General features: G+C 38.7%; 1 pseudogene; it reads left to right on the plus strand.

Moving 5' to 3' along the window:
* The first annotated feature begins 16,204 nt into the window (after nucleotides 1-16,204).
* Nucleotides 16,205-17,866, plus strand: LOC149122322 (glycerol kinase pseudogene; annotated as a pseudogene).
* Nucleotides 17,867-18,439: the final 573 nt, after the last annotated feature.

Raw genomic sequence — 18,439 nt, forward strand, 5'->3', positions numbered from 1 at the left:
AAATTATTTGTGAACTATGCAACTGAGAAAGCACTAATATCAAGAATATATAAAGAAGTCAAGAAACTCAACAACAGCAAAACAAACAGCCCAGTTAAGAAACGGGAAAAAGGACTTAAACAGGCATTTTTCAAAAGAGGAAATCTAAATAGCCAACAGAGACATGAAAAAAATGTTCAGGACCACTAGCCCTCAGGGAAATGGAAATCAAAACCACAATCAGGTTTCACCTCATCCCTGTTAGAATGGATTTTATACAGAAATCAACAAACAACAAATTCTGGTGAAAATGTGGTGAGAAAGTTAGCATAATCCACTATTGGTGAAAATGTAAACTTGTACAGCCACTGTGGACGACAGTAAGAAGATACCTCAGAAATCTGAATATAGACCTACCATATGACCCAGCCATACCATTCCTAGGAAATTACCCAGGGGAAATGAAATCAGCATATTAAGGTGTTATCTGTATCCCCATGTTTATTGCAACTCAATTTACAATAGCTAAACTATGGAATCAACCCAAATGACCATCAACTGAAGAATGAATAAAAAATTATGGGATATGTACACCCTGGCATACTACACAATGTAATAAAAACTGAAATCCTGTCATTTGTAATAAAATGGATGCAAACATTATACTTAGTGAAGTAAGCCAGTCCCAAAAGGACAAATACCATATATTCTCCATAATCTGTGGTAACTAATAGAGCACCTAAAAGGTAATTTTATAAGTCAACTGACATTTTGAGATGTGATGACCTAGAACAGCCCTTGTCTCGACTGTTGAGGAAACTTTTTTCCCATCTATTTGCTAAACTCTTTCGTTAGTATAGAGTTAATCTTATATGTGTAAAGTTAACTGAAAATAAAGCTTAGTAAAAAATAAGAATGGGAATAGGAGAGGGAGAAGGAGGAAGGGTAGGAGTGCAGGTGGGAGTATGGTTATGGTGGGAAGAATCACCACATCCCTAAAGCTGTATTTATGAAATGCACAAGTTCATATACCTTAAATAAAAGGTTTCTGGGTAAAAAACAAATGATAAACAAAAAAGAAAAATGTGGTGTATATACAATTTGGAATACCACTAGGCCATGAAAAGGAATGGAATCCTGTCTTTTGCACATAAATGGATGCAACTAGAGACCACCATGCTTAGTGAAGTAAGTCAGTTCCAAAAATAAAAATATTATGTTTTCTCTGATTTCTGTTAACAATACACAGAGTACAAAATCTGCAATGTATAAGAATGAAAGTGACCTCTTGACATTTGATGATTGCTAATGTGCCTTGTCTATACTTCTGAGAGGCAGTGTTTTTTTTTACATATTACTTGGTGAATTCTTTATTAAATGGAGGATTAAGATTGTGATCATGAAGTAAACTGGAAGTATGACATCACAAAATTTAAAAGAAAAATAAGAAATGAAGAAGGAAGCATGGTGGAAAGTATCACGTTCTTAAATATGTACATATGAAAGACATGAAATATGTTCTCTTTATTTAAATATATATGAAAATTAGTAAAACAAGAAATGAGACACCGAATATACAGGTTATTTGTCTTCTTTATCTTCCCCCAAATACAGTTATCTTAAACATCACATGATGTCATTGAGAAACTTAAAAGTCAGGTGCAATCTTCAACACCATGTAATCAGAAGGGTAGAGGTAGGATTCCTAACCAGGTGTCACAGACTTCAAAAACCCTATGATTTCCTAGCTCCATTACCTTCTTTGTAGCACAAAATTAAGTTGAATGTACAGAACTAGAGTTTCCTAAATGCAGCCACTATATATGTTTTTGAAAAATGCTGGTTAGCAGAATCTACAAAACAGAAAAAAACAATTAAAATGTTGATCAATCCTCCTTAATATCTAATCAAAACCTCTAAGAGCAAGCAACAGGGCATGTAAGTAATGTCCTAAACACCACTCCAAACATCCACCCCAACATGTAATTATAGTTTTTCCACCATTTTTTTTAAGTACACTCATGTAAGACTTTAGGACATATCCAGCTTCCTTAGCATTAAATGTAAAGGGAAACACACAGGATAGAACATATGATTAAAATGCTTCATCAGGGTAAGTTCAGAGAACTTTTGCTATCAGCTGTAGTTTAAAAGAGACTGAAAAATAAACCACCTATTTTAAAGTCCAGGGAAGTAATGATGAAGGGACAAAGGCCACGATCGTAGGAGCAAGAATGGTTAGTTTCTTCTGAGTAAGGTCAGCATCATGAATATTTTATAAGTGGTTTCCTTCACTAATTAGAAAGAATGATATTATTAGTGTCATTATTTCAATATGGGTTCTATAAAAGCTGTTAGAAGTACAGTGCAGTACTGCACAGCTGTAGGGCAATGATGTTATGGAAAGGGAATACACTAAAACTATTTGAATATGAAAATAAGAGCCATGAAAATAGTTCTTGATTTTTCAAGGAGAAACACTCTTACAAAACAATTATTAGTTTTAGAAGAGTGGTGTGATCATGTCATACACAAGAGACAATGCAATGAGAAAAAAATTTCTTCACAGTTATTATCTTCAGGTAGAAACTTGCAAGGATGAATTATTTTATTTTTGGAATATTTATTTATTTACTTATTGGCCACGTGACAGAGAGTGAGGGAGAGGCAGGGAGTGAGAAAGAGATCTTTCACCTGATGGTTCACGGCTAAAATGCCTTTAACAGCAAGGCTAGGCCAAGCTGAAACCAGGAGCTAGGAACTACATCTCAGCCTCTTCCATGGGTAGCAGGAACTGAGTACTTGGGTCATCATCCATTGTCTGCTGTCTCCAAGGAGCATTAGGAGGAATTTGGACAGGAAAGTAGTGACCTGACTGGATCCCTGGCACTCATTCAAGATGAGGACATCCCAAGAGGTAGATTAATCTTCTGCAGCACCACAATGCCCATCCCAGCAAAAGTGATTTTTAAGAAAAAGGAAGTTGGTTATTAAAGAATGGTGTGAATGACTGCAATTTTAAACCATTCCCTCAGGAATCTCAGATGTCAAGAAACAAATACTATTGTGAACAGAAAATAATTTCATGGATAAATGTTTGGTGATCATCATATTATATCATCGCTACTGTCTTTGGTTCTCTCTCTTACCTCTGTTTTACTCTCTCTTCTACATACATCCCACCCCAAAAAGTCCAAACAAACATGCACACATGCAAGAAAATTCAAAACCAAAATGCATCTTTTTCTTTTTTCCTAATAGCCTAGTGTCCCAGCTGCTCTTCTTCTGATTCTTTGCTTATGGACTGGGAAAGAGGTGGAAGATGGCCCAAATGCCTGGGCCCCAGTACCACACAGGAGACCAGGAAGAAGCTCCTGGCCATGGCTCCTGGTTCCTGGCTTTGGATCAGCTCAGCTCTGAGCATGCTGTAGCCATTTGGAGAGTGAACCAGCGAATGGAAGACCTTTCTCTCCATCCCTCACCTCTCTCTCTCCCTTTCTCTCTCTCTCTCTCTCTGTAGCTCTGCCTCTCAAATAAATAAATAAATAAAACAGAAAATTTAAAGCTAAGAAAGACCCACTTTCAGGAAAAAAAATATGTAGAAAAGGAAAATGAGAGAGCAAGAGAAAAAAAGGTGTATGGGTATTGGCAGAGAAAAATCACAGGAAATATGCATAATCTCACAGAAAAAAAAAATAAAAGGATATTTCTTCCATTGATGGGAAGGTGGAATTTTATTTTTTGATTGATAGGATTCTGAATTCTACAAATATTACAATAAATATACATTAGTTTTATAATTATAAACATTGGAAAAAAGTGTTTTGAAAAAGAAAACAGAGTAAGTCCTTAATTTTCTTCAATGCGTTAAGAAGTAGTGGTCGGCGCCGCAGCTCAATAGGCTAATCCTCGGCCTTGGGGCGCCAGCACACCAGGTTCTAGTCCCGATCGGGGTGCCGGATTCTGTCCCGGTTGCCCCTCTTCCAGGCCAACTCTCTGCTGTGGCCTGGGAGTGCAGTGGAGGATGGCCCAAATGCTTGGGCCCTGCACCCCATGGGAGACCAGGAAAAGCACCTGGCTCCTGCCTTCGGATCAGCATGGTGCACCAGCTGCAGCGCACCAGCCGCGGCGGCCATTGGAGGGTGAACCAACGACAAAGGAAGACCTTTCTCTCTCTCTCTCTCACTGTCCACTCTGCCTGTGTCCAAAAAAAAAAGGAAAGCTCTACATGCAGTTAGCATTTGCTTTAATAAAATATTTTTTCAGTTTTGTTCATAAATTGGTATTATTTCTCCCAGAGCAAGTGTGTATCAGAAACTTCACAATTCACCGGTGCCGTGGCTCACTAGGCTATCCCTCCACCTGCGACACCAGCACCCCAGGTTCTAGTCCCGGTCGGGGGGCCAGATTCTGTCCCGGTTGCTCCTCTTCCATCTTCCAGTCCAGGTCTCTGCTGTGGCCCGGGAAGGCAGTGGAGGACGGCCCAAGTGCTTGGGCCCTGCACCCGCATTGGAGACCAGGAGGAAGCACCTGGCTATGTCAAAGGTTAAAAGGGCATGAATTGAAAGACAGGAGGAAGTGGTTTTACCTTTCAAAGCAATGACAGGAAATCATTGCAAGAATGTATAAAAGGAGGTGTTTTCTTTGGTGAACATTCAGACCCATTTGCAAGGTTTTACCCTAGTTACATAATTAACTTACAGGAGGAGGCAGGGTTGAGATGAGTCTTTTCAGGTGAGCATTTTCAGCCAGAGCTAAAGATGTTATTAGGCATAAACTCATACACACAGCTTCTCATTGGGAGCATCAGTTCGAGTTAATTTGGTTTATGGCTATGCTTTAGAGAAATGACAGCCTTCAGATAGAGATTAGATGCACTGTAATAAGTTCTTTACTGTAATTTAATATTTTCTATGAGGATTTCATTCCCCATTTGTTTCATCTGTTGCTTCTAGTTATAAAAATGTATGCAGGATTTTTGTAAACAAGTTAGAACCACCTCCACTGAATGAACTTTCAAGGGGAAATTTTCAAGAGTATTTATATGTACATAAATGCTGCAAAGGACACATCGTTTTTGCTCTGAAACTTCACTTTTTAAAGCTCATAAAATGATCTCACACATATATAAAACATTGTTATATGTATATATTAGTAGAACTACTTATAAACTTCTAAACTTCAAAAAGTATAGAAGTACAAGGTTATCATTAGACAGAATTATTTAATACTTAATTTGAATTAGGAGGCATATTGTCAACTACTATATTTCAAAACATGCAAGACATTTGGGCTCTCACAACAACACCCAGATAGGAGAGCTGTGGTGTCCATGCACATGGCTTGTCTTTCTGTCACCTCTCTCCTTTGCTATAACTTACAGTGTTTATTTAGCTTGTTCTGCACATAATTTACGGTAGTTGTGTTAATCCTAATAAGCAGATCTAGATTCCTTCCTTCATTGGGCATTAACAATTTATAAAATACCATAACAGCTTTTGAAAATAAAATGAGACACTGTCGACCTCTAAATGAGCTTTGAAGATAAAGGAAAGGAAAAAAAAGATGGAGAAATAATTGCAGTAGGGGTCTTCTGAGAAATGTCATAGTTGAAATATCCTTAGGGAAATGCAGGTGGAAATGTGGGGTAAGATTCAACTCAATTGAATTGTACTTGGATTTCATGGTTTAATCAGCATTATTTTTCTTACTGTTTTCCAATTTCTTTAGTGGCTCCAACATAAGTTAACATAACATATTGTGAGGTCATTATGAAGATGATTAAGATAATTCATACTTGGCAAGTAAAGAAACTATTAATTAAAAAGAGACTGAAAATAGGACTATCATATATTTTGAAGAGATTTCTGCTTCTTAAAATGCATGACCCAAGAGACAGAAAATGAAAGTTAAATATTGTATTCTGAACCTTGTCCAATACCTTCAAAAGTAGTACTGCATTCCATTTTGTGCAGGAGAGACCAGCACTTTTTATAATTTAACTCCTCGGATGGTGTTCAACTTTAAATCTGTTTTTTAACCAGTAGCTCTGGGCCTTCAAGTTCTTTGAAATGTTGCTCTTCTTAAAATGTCTGCACTGAAAATGAATTTTCTCCTCTTTTTGATTTCAGTTCCAATTGTTACCGGGGAAAGGGAAAGAAAAAGTCGCAAGAGCATGGTGAGCAGAAGAAGCTTAATGAGGAGCCACTGCAGGTGGTGGGGGGCTGAGAAGAGGTTAAAACTAACAAAGAGACCAGGGTAATTTCTCCCATTGCACCTTGCCTGGGGAAACCCTTGTTAACTTTTCTTGTGGCAAAGTAATCAATTGACAATGCATTTGACACAGAAACCAAGTATTTCATCATGTCTATTGTTAAGAAACAAACATTGTCCACTATTAAAGGTGATAAAGAGAAATTGGAAAACTTCTCTTCATGAAGCATTTTTTGCAGATTTAGTTGAACTGGACAAACTTCAAATAAGAGCAGTGACTCTATATTGTGGAGTAAAAAGTAAGGACAAGCACAGAGCTGCTCTCACAAAGACAGCATAACACATAATGAAATACATGATAGAGAGCTGAAAGAATGTGCAACTATTCAACTCCAGTTTGTAACTCCATTTTTAAAAAGTACATAAGTACGCCTGCTCCGCGGCTCACTAGGCTAATCCTCTGCCTGTGGTGCCGGCACCCCGGGTTCTAATCCCGGTTGGGGCGCCGGATTCTGACCTGGTTGCTCCTCTTCCAGTCCAGATCTTTGCTGTGGCCTGGGAGGGCAGTGGAGGATGGCTCAGGTCCTTGGGCCCTGCACCCCATGGGAGACCAGGAGGAAGCACCTGGCTCCTGGCTTCAGATCAGAGCAGCGCGCTGGCCGTAGCGGCCATTTGGGGGGTGAACCAACGGAAAAGGAAGACCTTTCCCTCCGTCTCTCTCTCTCTCTCTCACTAACTCTGACTGTCAAAATAAATAAATAAATAAATAAAGTACATAAGTAAAAAAGTATATTGTATACATAACTGAATAAAAGCCACACAGATGAAAGAATTGCAACCATGGTTAGTTTCTGTGTATTTGTGTGTGAGTGGCTGTGCATGGTGTCTCTTAGAACAAATGAGTTGAATGCAAATGGGTTTGCAGTGAGCCAGGCAGCACTTGACAATGCATGTTTTAGTTGATACATTTATTGAACTTAACATTCTTTGTTCATCCTAATCTTCCATGCATAAAACATCATCTCTCTAATCTCTAGGTAACTGGTATGGGAAATCCATAGGGCCCTAGATTCATAATGACACCACACACTGATTTTTCCTTTTCACCAGAACAAACAGGACTAGTAAATCACCAATATTGGCACAGATGTGTTGAACTTCTGCCCTCAGCATTCTCGTTTCTGCCTGGCATCAGTAACGTTGAAAATAATTAGAACAATTAGTTGCTAAAACAAGATTTTAACTCATAATCTTTCACGGCTTGACTGGAGTTCATTTCTACTTCTTATTGCAAGAGGCCATCTTAGTAATTTTGGTAACTTATCATTTGCAGACCTCCTTAACCACAGAGGCTATATTTCCAGACACGTGGTGGATGCCTGAAATTGCCGCTAGTCCTGAGCTCTATATATGCAATATTATTATGGTAGAGTTTAATTTATACATTAGGCAAGTAAGATATTAATCACAGACACTAATATTAAAATATAACAATTATGATAGTATATTCATAATACAAGTTACTTAAAAATTATGAATTATTTAGTTCTGGAATTTCCCTTTAATATTTTCAAGCTTCATTCCAATACAGGTAACTGAAACTATGGGAAATGAAATAGAACTAAGGGGAAAGGAGCTACTGTTTTACAATATCTCTGTAAATGGTATGTGATGAGTGGTTGGGTTTACTGAAAGATCTTATTTGTCACATGGTGTAAAGTTTAATATATTTGAGCAATCAAATGTACAATGTACACTAAATTTAACTTGGATCATTTATGAAAAACTCATAATAGTTTTTGAAAAATGAAATGAGACAAAGTTGACCTATGAATAAGCATTAAAAGCCACTCAAAGAACTGGAAGGTGAGGTCCAGTTTATGTCATTTGAGAAATACTGCATTTGAAATTCAGAGAGCAGAAAGTTTTTGGTGATCCCATTTATAACTGTCTCAGTGAGGAGGTGGAGACAACTGTCAATCAGGTTGGAGTGATCTGAGCAACGAACAGGAGGAGAGTGCACAGCATCCTTCCAAGAAGCTTTCCATCAAAGGAGAGGAGACAGTGGGATCAGAGTGAGACCCACGAGTCAATGGGATCTGCGAGATCTTCTACTTTTGTAGTTTTGAGAAGGGAGGGAAGAGCTCAAGGATCATGGAATTTAAGGAAATGAGGGAGTCATTCACAAGGAAGTAGAGAGGATGGGAGACAGAGCAGAAGTCCTTCAGTCTAAAATCAAGATATGGGCAGCTCCACAAACACAGAGAATAGGCAAGACTAGCTGCTGACAAAAACAGCTGGGAGGGGGATTGATGAGAGGATAATTCTTTATTGGCAGAGTGGCAGTGAGAGTACACAAGGTAGAGACACGGAGTCTCCTCCAACAGAGGAGAAACTACACTGCTGGTACCTGATCCACTGGTAAGAGGATGTAAGGAATAACAGAGGATCATATAGAAGAGAAGAAAGATTCATCTGCGACCAAGTCAGAGAGGATAAAGCATCTATCACAGGTCTTATATAACACCCCCTGTAACATGTGAGTATAAACAGGAAAATGTATGTAGGCCTCCTGACAATGAGTGGAATCCCAGAACAATTAACTTCCTTCTCAATCCTTTACAGAAATGGCTCAGATTGAAGTGTGAATTTAATTTTGGTTTAGAAACTCTGTGTAGTACTAATATTTTATTGTTTAAAGAATTACATATAGAAAGGGAGGGGGAAGAATATTAGATAATAGAGGAATCTCTCTCTCTCTCTAGAGTGCTCTACAAAATAATCAAATATATTCAAAGAAATAAAATTGATTATTTTAAGTGTTGGCAATGTTATTTGTATATGATACACTTCAGAGATGAAAGGATTAAGAGAAGATGGTGGTGTAGATTTTTTTTCTTTTCTAGGAAAAATAAATCAGAAACATCTTTCCGTATCCAAACAAGTTCCATTTAAGAATGGTGTATGCATTTCTAAAATTTCACTGACTACTTAAATTCCTCATGCAAAAAGCCAGTTTACTGAATTGAATAGTACCATTTAAATTGTCTACTGCTTACCACATCAGTGTACTTCCTTAATGTTTATCACGGTACCCCTGCCTCCATTTTGTTATTTTTAGCTCTAAATTCATGGATGTCAGGCTAATTTTCCTTGCACAGAGTAACAAGAAGCATGTTACAAACACTGAGATGAATTCAACATTCCTGAAAATCAGCAAAATATCTAATATCAGTATGTATGTTACATTTTTCAATACAGAATGTAAACCCGAGGCTTACCAAGACTAACATACAGATATGTATTTTTTAAAGTTTCATTTTTATTTATTTGAAAGGGAGAGTTACAGAAAGGGAGAGACAGAGCGAGAAAACTTTTCATCTGCTGGTTCAGTCACCAAATGGTTACAACGGCTTAGCCCAGAAGTTCTTTTGAGTCTTCCATGTGGGAGCAGGGACCCAAGCACTTGGAGCATCTTCCATCACTTTCCCAGGTACATTAGCTGGATCAGAAATAGAACAGCCAGGTTTTAAACCAGCACTCATTCTTTCTGAAACAAGCTTCTTCCTATATGTTCTGATGCAGTCAAAGAGAGAGAGAGAGAGAACTTTTAAAAGTTTCCATTCCTTACAAAAACATTATGTAGTTTCCATTTTTGTAGTTTAACATAATGTAAGATTTACTTGGATAGATTTTTTTTTTAAGATTTAATTATTTATTTGAAAGTCAGAGTTACACACAGAGAGAAGGAGAGGCAGAGAGAGAGAGAGAGAGATCTACCATATGCTGGCTCATTCCCCAATTGGCCACAACAGCTGGAGCTGTGCCAATCTGAAGCCAGGGGCCAGGAGCTTCCTCTGGGTCTTCCCACATGGGTGCAGGGGCCCAAAGACTTGGGCCATCTTCTACTGCTTTCCCAGGCCATAGTAGAGAGCTGGATGGGAAGTGGAGCAGCTGTGACTTGAACAGGCACCCATATGGGATGCTGGCACTGCAGGCGGTGGCTTTACCTGCTACACCACAGTGCTGGTCCCTTGGATAGACTTTTAAAAATATTTATTTTTTTTGAAAAGAGTTACAGAGAATGAGAGATGAAGAAAGAGAAATCTCCCATCCATTGGTTCATTCCCAAGATTGCTGCAATGGCCAGCAGGGCACCAGGCTGAAACCAAGAGCCAGGAGCTTCTCCTAGGTCCCCCAGGGTGGATAGCAGCCACATAAGCACTTGGGCTGTCTTCTGGTTTTCCCAGGCTATTAGCAGGGAGATGGATGGGAAGAGGAGCAGCAAGGACACAAACCAGTGCCAAGCGATGTGCCAAGCGATGCTATCCTACACTGAGGACTATGCTTCCTGTTTCTCCTTTTGTATGAGTGAGAGCATGAGATGTCAGTGTCACAGGCAGTGACTATCCACTACACCACAACACTGGCTGCTTGTATAGACTTCAACATAAGCGGTAACAAAATATTTACTTAATACTTGTTCATTCATTAAATAGAAGTAAAAACAAATTACTTTCTCAAGTTTTAAATTTCTCAATTATAAAAGGGTAAGATCAAACTCTTAATTATTAATTATTTAATTAATTGTTAATATTAATAATAATATTATTAATGATGTTATTAATATTAATTACTAATTAATTATTAATGAGTATTTTCGTAATTATTATATTAAATATAAAAAGTGTTAGGCAAAAGCTATAAAAAGTCAAATGTAATGATGACCATTTCATTCATATACAGTAAATTTTAAAATCATCACCCCTACTGCACTAGGGTATTTTTAATTGTTGAATGTTTTATTTAGTGGAGCATTAAGCATTTGACTAAAATGTAAATTAAAAATATGTTATCTCAAAAATTAAGAAAGAAAGAGACAGGAGGGATGTATGGGGAGTAGAAGTGAAGAAGGCAGGAAGAAAGGGAATATCATTCTATTCTTAGAATTGTATCTTGAACTACAATGAATGTGTTCTGTTTGTATTAATATCACATTAACATGAAAACAATAAAGTATCAGATGGTATTAAAAATGAAAAAGTGTTAAACGCATTATTAAACATCTAACAGTATTCTACCTACTGAAGTACATGTGGAATGAACAATTCATCTGAGTCTCTAAAGTGAAGTATATGAAACCAAACAGTCAAGCAAATATGCAGCAGACAACAAATTTAAAACAAGTAATGAAACATAAAAATATGTATCAAAACAAAATGGCATATTCCAGAAGTAGTGTACAAAGAAAGACAAGGTACAAGGGTATTAGGTTGTGAGAATCAGGCACTAAAATGAGAATCTGAGTAGCAGAAAACAGAAGGTAAAAAACAGTCATCTTCTAGTAAATTTAAAATTCTCTCATTTCTCTGAAGACAAGAATGACACAGAAAGTGTGAGTTGGGCACATGTGGTCTTCAGTGGTTACAGAATAGAGATAGATAGTTGAGAAATAAATCTTTGTTCATTAAACACCTATTTGGATTTTCTGTCAGATAATGTCAGAGACCTACAACCCAAGGGATCTTTTAATAGGAGGTATTTGAACCCATTCATTTGGTCGAACACCAATAACACAGTGAGGCTATGGTTGATTTCCTGTTACTGCTAAAACTTAGATGTTGAGGACAACTGTATTCATGGATGCAGAGGCTGAATGTGCTCAAAGGGAATTTAGAGATTAAAGAGAAGATCAATGTGGTAAGCAGGCTCCAGGATGGCCACCAATAACGCTCACCAGGCTTGCTTAATTCTGATGGCTCCTCTCCTCTTGAAGGTGGGTTTCCAACCAATAGAAGACAACAGAATTGATGTCATGTCCTTCTGAGATACAATGATGCAAATTTGATTTTCATGGTGGCTGCTCTCTCCCCCTTTCTTCTGTATTGTCTTTTTCTCACAGAAACTAGCTGCGATGTTGTGGGGTAGGACAAAAGGAATGCTTGCAGCCATTAATAAAATAGCCCTGTGCCAATGCCCAGCTGATTGGAAACTGAAGCCAGTCAACAACCATGAGGTTAGAAGTAGATAATGTCTCTCCCCTCCAATTGCGTTTATAAAATTTATTTATTCAAAAGACAGAGTGACAAAAAAAGAGGAAGAAGTAGAGAGAGATATCTTCCATCTGCTGATTCACTCCCCAAATGGCCATAATAGCTGAGGCTGGGCCAGCTGAAGCCAGGAGCCAGGAACTCAGAAGCCTAAACACTTGGACAAGCATCCGGTGCTACACAAGTGCATTAGCAGGCAACTGGATCTGAAGTGAAGCAACCAGGACAGGAACCAACACTCCCACATCAGATGCTGGCATTGCAAGCAGTGGCTTAACCTTCTGTGCCACACCACCAACCCCCAACTACACTGCTGAGATATCTTAATGGTATTCTTTACTTTTAAGATTATTACACATCTCTAATGAATAACTGTGGTTGACCCTGTGCCTTGCTGGGAGACTGCCTGCTTAGCCCATGCAGGAGGTTAAGAGGGCATGGCACACCATGCCTCACAGGAAGAACCCTGTGACCAGACTGCTGGCAGGAGGCAGGAGCCCCAGGCACATTTCCCCACCCCCACTTCCTGTTGAAGGGCTTTGTAATTGTCAATCCAGTAAACAGCTCCTGGGTGTGGCCTAGACACCTGGAAGGCTACTTTGTCTTTGTGACCTTCAAGCTGATTGGAGAAGTGTAGAGGTATCAGTATCAGCTTTATCCTATAGAATTAGTGTTGCCCTGAACTAGCTCCTTCCCCTCTGCCTGCCCTTTAAAAGTTTATGCTTGATTGTTAGTAGACAGACATGTTCACTGAAACTTGTCTCCGGGGTTTCTTGTTGAAGAACGCTATCACCCCACCATCCTGACACTGCGGGCCTCGCAGATAACCTTTGTTAAATTGAGTTTATGTGACATTACATTAATCTGTATTCAGATTCTGTTCATGATGTATCTCTCAAAGATTTTGTTCACAAAAAATAGTCATTTGGATTATAGATTAAGATTCTGGATGACATATATAGCATAGGACACTTCAGACCTACTAATCGAAAAATGAGTCTCTTTCTTTAATCATTCAAGTTTACAAGCCATTAAAGTTTGAATTCGCTATCAGTCTTGTTCATTTTTCAGTTTTAATGCCCACGAACCACAGAAAGTCAAAATCAGAATACTACCCAGGACTCAACCCTGGAAGCAGCTCAGAGGTTCTGTCGTAGATAATTTTGTTTTGCTCTTTTCCTTCATATGGAATCAGGACTAGAAATCAGACAGAATAAAAATAAATAACCATGACTTGGGTGCTAAGATTCTATTAAAAGAAGCAAGCCAGCTTGGAAACCAGTGGGATTACTTTATAAAGAGGGTGTAAATGAGGTTCTTTAACATAAAAAGGAAATTGAAAAAAGACTAAATAGATTTTTTCTCAATTACCTTGCCTGAGGAAAATGTCAGGGAAATTCTTACACTTGGATCATTCCTTGAAATGGGCAATTAGCAATATTATACTGACTGGTGACATGCTTTTGTCAGTGATTTATATTTTAATATGGATTAATCATTTTTGTACTTAGAATGTCCCAAATGCTCTTATTAAGCCATCAAGTCTTTTTTGGAAAATGTGCAATTCATATTATCTGGTTCTTGCTATCAGATTTTACAAGTCAAAGAGATTCATTTAGGTTGTTTTTATTCCATCTCTGAGAGGTGAATGCTACAAATGATGGAATCTTATTTCAAGGTGAAAAGGTAGTTCAAGAGGATTGGTGAATGTCATTTCATTTGGAAATTACCAAAAATGTCATCATTTATCATGAACACTGGGATTATTCTTGACTCTCCAGTTATTTAATTCACATAGGATATTTTCTTTCTTATTGGTAAACAGAAGGAAATGTCATTTTTTTTTTTTTTTAGTTTCCTAAACATTCTTTTTAGAAGTCCTATTAGTTTTTATGCTTTGCAGGAAAATCACAAATTAGAGTTGTGATAAAAACTGCCATTGCCACTGATGGCAAATGTGTAGCATATACTTCCATTGGGAGAATTTTCAATGGGTCTCTTGCATTTCTCTCTGTTGAAGAGTTGTTGACGGCTTTTGTTCTATTTATTTCCAGTATGCTTGTATGGAAAGCAACCTTGGAACAAGTATATAGTGTCTCCTTTCTGAAAGAGAGGTCATACACTAGTTTCCGCAACAGGAAATGATGATCCCCCCAGGCAGATGCTGGGTGGGCTTTCTCATTTACTAGATATGATTGTGATTTTCTAAACTTTGGGTCCCTCATCTGTGACCTAATCTGACTGTACCTACACACCAATTCACAGGGCTGGCACTTGTTAGCTTGCAGGTAGGATAAAATCCAAACCTTCCACATTGTTTTTATGGTTCCTTCCCTTGAAGACCTGTGCTGTATATTTCTTATATGTCTCCATCTATACATTCTGATTCACAGTTTATAATAGGCAGCATTAGGGTTCAGTTTTCTATTTTCACCATGATATCATGAGTTGAATATCCATTATCAAATGACTACAATTACTGAGAACTCAAAGTTTCTCTCTCTCTCTCTCTCCTCAAAACTTGTCATTTTGTTATACCAAAAAGTTTCATACCATTTTATGTGTGGAAAATAATTTTACATAAATTATCTAATTTAATTTTCTCAGAAACCCTAAGGAATAGTATCACACATGTTTCTGATAGGAAAACAATAAGACTCAGAAGCATAATAACAACATAGCCAGGGGCACAGAGTTAATAAACAGTATCTTCTCATACTCAGCACCTTGCATAACACCCAGCTGTTTTATTTTTGTTTCCTGTGTACAACTCCATGCTTTTGTGTAACGTATATGAGTAAAGTGTCTAACATATGCCACTGTAAAAGGATTCCTGAGACCGAGACTAGATACAGGATATTTTGGAATTATTTAGCACTATTGTAAGAAATATATGTTTCAGTGAATTGCATTTCTAAGATTTAAAGAAATTTTCCTAAATAATAATCAGATTTATGTCAGAGTTTCAAAAAATTCATGGAAAACTCAAATTATCTTTCAGCTTTATTTTTTCCATGAGCTTTTGGAAACATCCTCATACAGTAGTAAAATAACATTTAATATATTTTGAAAGAAATAACCATGAAAATATACCTTACAACAAGCATGGTGCATAAAAAACAATATACAGAATAAAGAGCAGTAAATTAGCACCTAGACAAAAGAAATAAGAAACAGAGGGTGTTTATTACATAGAAGGACTATGATAAACCCTTTCATACATTACTTTGATTCTAGTACTCCATTTGTATCTTTGAGGAAACTGAAATGTGGCCATTTTTGGCTCCAAGTGACATTGTGTGGTGATGGTACTTTCATATTGCTCTCAGTGATTCTATCATAAAATCATTCTTTCTAAAAGGCTGTATCTAAGCCAGCAGCACTGTATCAAATTTGACAGAAAAAGCCTTCCAACTTCCCATGCCACTTGCATTGGCCACCGGACACTAAAGAAACTCCATTTCAGGCAATGCACTCAATTCAGTTTTGGAAGACATCTCCTTAAAGGTATATAAAGTACACCACTCAGTCCCTAAAAAAAGGAGTGACCATGCTAGTAGTCTGGACTCCCCAAATCCTATCATAAGGAAAATATCTTACTTCCCGTCCTGTTGTCTTATTAGTATGAACACGGTGGAAATTTGGGGGACAGAACTACAGAGTCAACATTTCCTTTTGAAAAATGTACTCAAAAGTTTTTTTTCCTTAATATCCAGTACTTTTGACCCAATAATAATACGAAAGTTGACAGTGACATCCACACTTACCTCTGGTTGCCGTTGTCTATAGCAGCCCAGTTCTCCAGTGAGCATCTGTAGGAGTCTAAGGAGACTCAAAGACAACTCATCCTCCACTGGCCGCCCCCTGCCTGCTCTCCCAGGCCCCGCCCACGTTGGCCCCGCCCCCTCCGACGCCGTCACCCGGGAAACCAGCTGGGATCACAGCCAACCCGAACCTGGTTCATGGCAGCCGCGGAGAAATCAGTCTTGGGGCCACTTGTGGGGGCCATAGACCAGGGTACCAGCTCCACGCGCTTTTTGGTTTTTAATTCCAAAACAGCGGAACTCCTTAGTCATCACCAGGTAGAAATAAAGCAAGAATTTCCAAGAGAAGGATGGGTGGAACAAGACCCTAAGGAAATTCTACAGTCTGTCTACGAGTGTATAGAGAAAACATGTGAGAAGCTCGGGCGGCTCAGTATTGATATCGCCAACATCAAGGCTATTGGTGTCAGCAACCAGAGGGAAACCACTGTCGTCTGGGACAAGTTAACTGGAGAGCCCCTCTACAATGCTGTGGTGTGGCTTGATCTGAGGACCCAGTCTACTGTCGAGACTCTCAGGAAGAGAACTCCAGGAAATAACAACTTTGTCAAGTCCAAGACAGGCCTTCCGCTTAGCACTTACTTCAGCGCAATGAAACTCCGTTGGCTCCTGGACAATGTAAGGAAAGTTCAAAAGGCTGTGGAAGAAAATAGAGCTCTTTTCGGGACCATTGATTCATGGCTTATCTGGAGTTTGACAGGAGGAGTCAACGGGGGTGTTCACTGTACGGATGTCACAAATGCAAGTAGGACGATGCTTTTCAACATTCATTCTTTGGCGTGGGATAAAGAGCTCTGTGAGTTTTTTGAAATTCCAATGGAAATTCTTCCAGATGCCCGGAGTTCTTCTGAGATCTATGGTCTCATGAAAGCTGGGTCATTGGAAGGTGTGCCAATATCTGGTTGTTTGGGGGACCAGTCGGCTGCACTGGTGGGGCAGATGTGCTTCCGGGATGGTCAAGCCAAAAACACCTACGGAACAGGATGTTTCTTACTGTGTAACACGGGCCGTAAGTGTGTGTTTTCTGAACATGGCCTTCTGACCACAGTGGCTTACAAGCTTGGCAGAGACAAACCAGTGTACTATGCATTAGAAGGTTCTGTAGCTATAGCTGGTGCTGTTATTCAATGGCTAAAAGACAATCTTGGAATCATTAAGTGCTCAGAAGAAATTGAACAACTTGCTAAAGAAGTAGGTACATCTTGTGGCTGCTACTTAGTCCCAGCATTTTCAGGGTTATATGCACCGTATTGGGAGCCCAGTGCAAGAGGGATAATTTGTGGACTCACCCAGTTCACCAACAAATGCCATATTGCGTTTGCTGCATTAGAAGCCGTTTGTTTCCAAACCCGAGAGATTCTGGATGCCATGAATCGCGACTGTGGAATTCCACTCAGTCACTTGCAGGTCGATGGAGGAATGACCAGCAACAAAATTCTGATGCAGCTACAGGCAGACATTCTGTCTATTCCAGTAGTCAAGCCCTCCATGCCCGAAACAACTGCCCTGGGAGTGGCCATGGCAGCAGGGGCTGCAGAAGGAGTCGGTGTTTGGAGTCTTGAACCCGAGGATTTATCAGCTGTAACGACTGAGAGGTTTGAACCTCAGATCAATGCTGAGGAAAGTGAAGTTCATTATTCTATGTGGAAGAAGGCAGTGATTAAATCAATGGGTTGGGTTACAATGCAGTCGCCAGCATGTGGTGACCCTAATATTTTCTGTAGTCTGCCCTTGAGTTTTTTTATACTGACTAGCATGGTAATGTTAATTGGAGCAAGATACATCGCAGGTATCCCATAAATAATAGAACTCAGAGATTCTCAAGACACGAGCTTTCATGTAATGATTGAGAATTCAGTGATTCTGTCGAATGTGATGACACTGTTAATAGACTGATTTTATTTATAAGCTGCTTGCTGCACATAGATCAGTGGCTTGAAATAAAATGCAGTCGAAAGAATACTGTGGAAACATTTTGTGAGTTTTTTTTTTTTTTTTTTAACATAAACAGTTAACAATGGGTCAGCCACCTATGGGGCTAACCATTTTCACTGCCGGACATGCTGCCATGTTCCCTCTAGGCGCTAGAGAGAACTCCAGTTTGTTCATTGGATTCTTTCATCAAAGATAAACAAATGCTAGTAGACCTGGATTTGACTCTGTATTGCAAAGGCTCTATGATGAGAAGATTTATCTGCAAAAATTGAATGACTTTAATATACTTGCCCCAAAGTCTTCCCTTTTTTATATAAGGAGACCAGTACATCTTCTTTGAGTGTGTAAAAGGAAACCTCTACTGAATTATTAAAATGGAAATTTTGTACAACAAGTATAAACCAAACCCTGAAACTAATAGGCCAGGAATAAAAAGAC

The sequence above is a fragment of the Oryctolagus cuniculus genome, chromosome 14, assembly GCF_051225735.1.
Source record: "Oryctolagus cuniculus isolate XC-2025 breed Fujian yellow rabbit chromosome 14, ASM5122573v1, whole genome shotgun sequence".
Classification (NCBI taxonomy): domain Eukaryota; kingdom Metazoa; phylum Chordata; class Mammalia; order Lagomorpha; family Leporidae; genus Oryctolagus; species Oryctolagus cuniculus.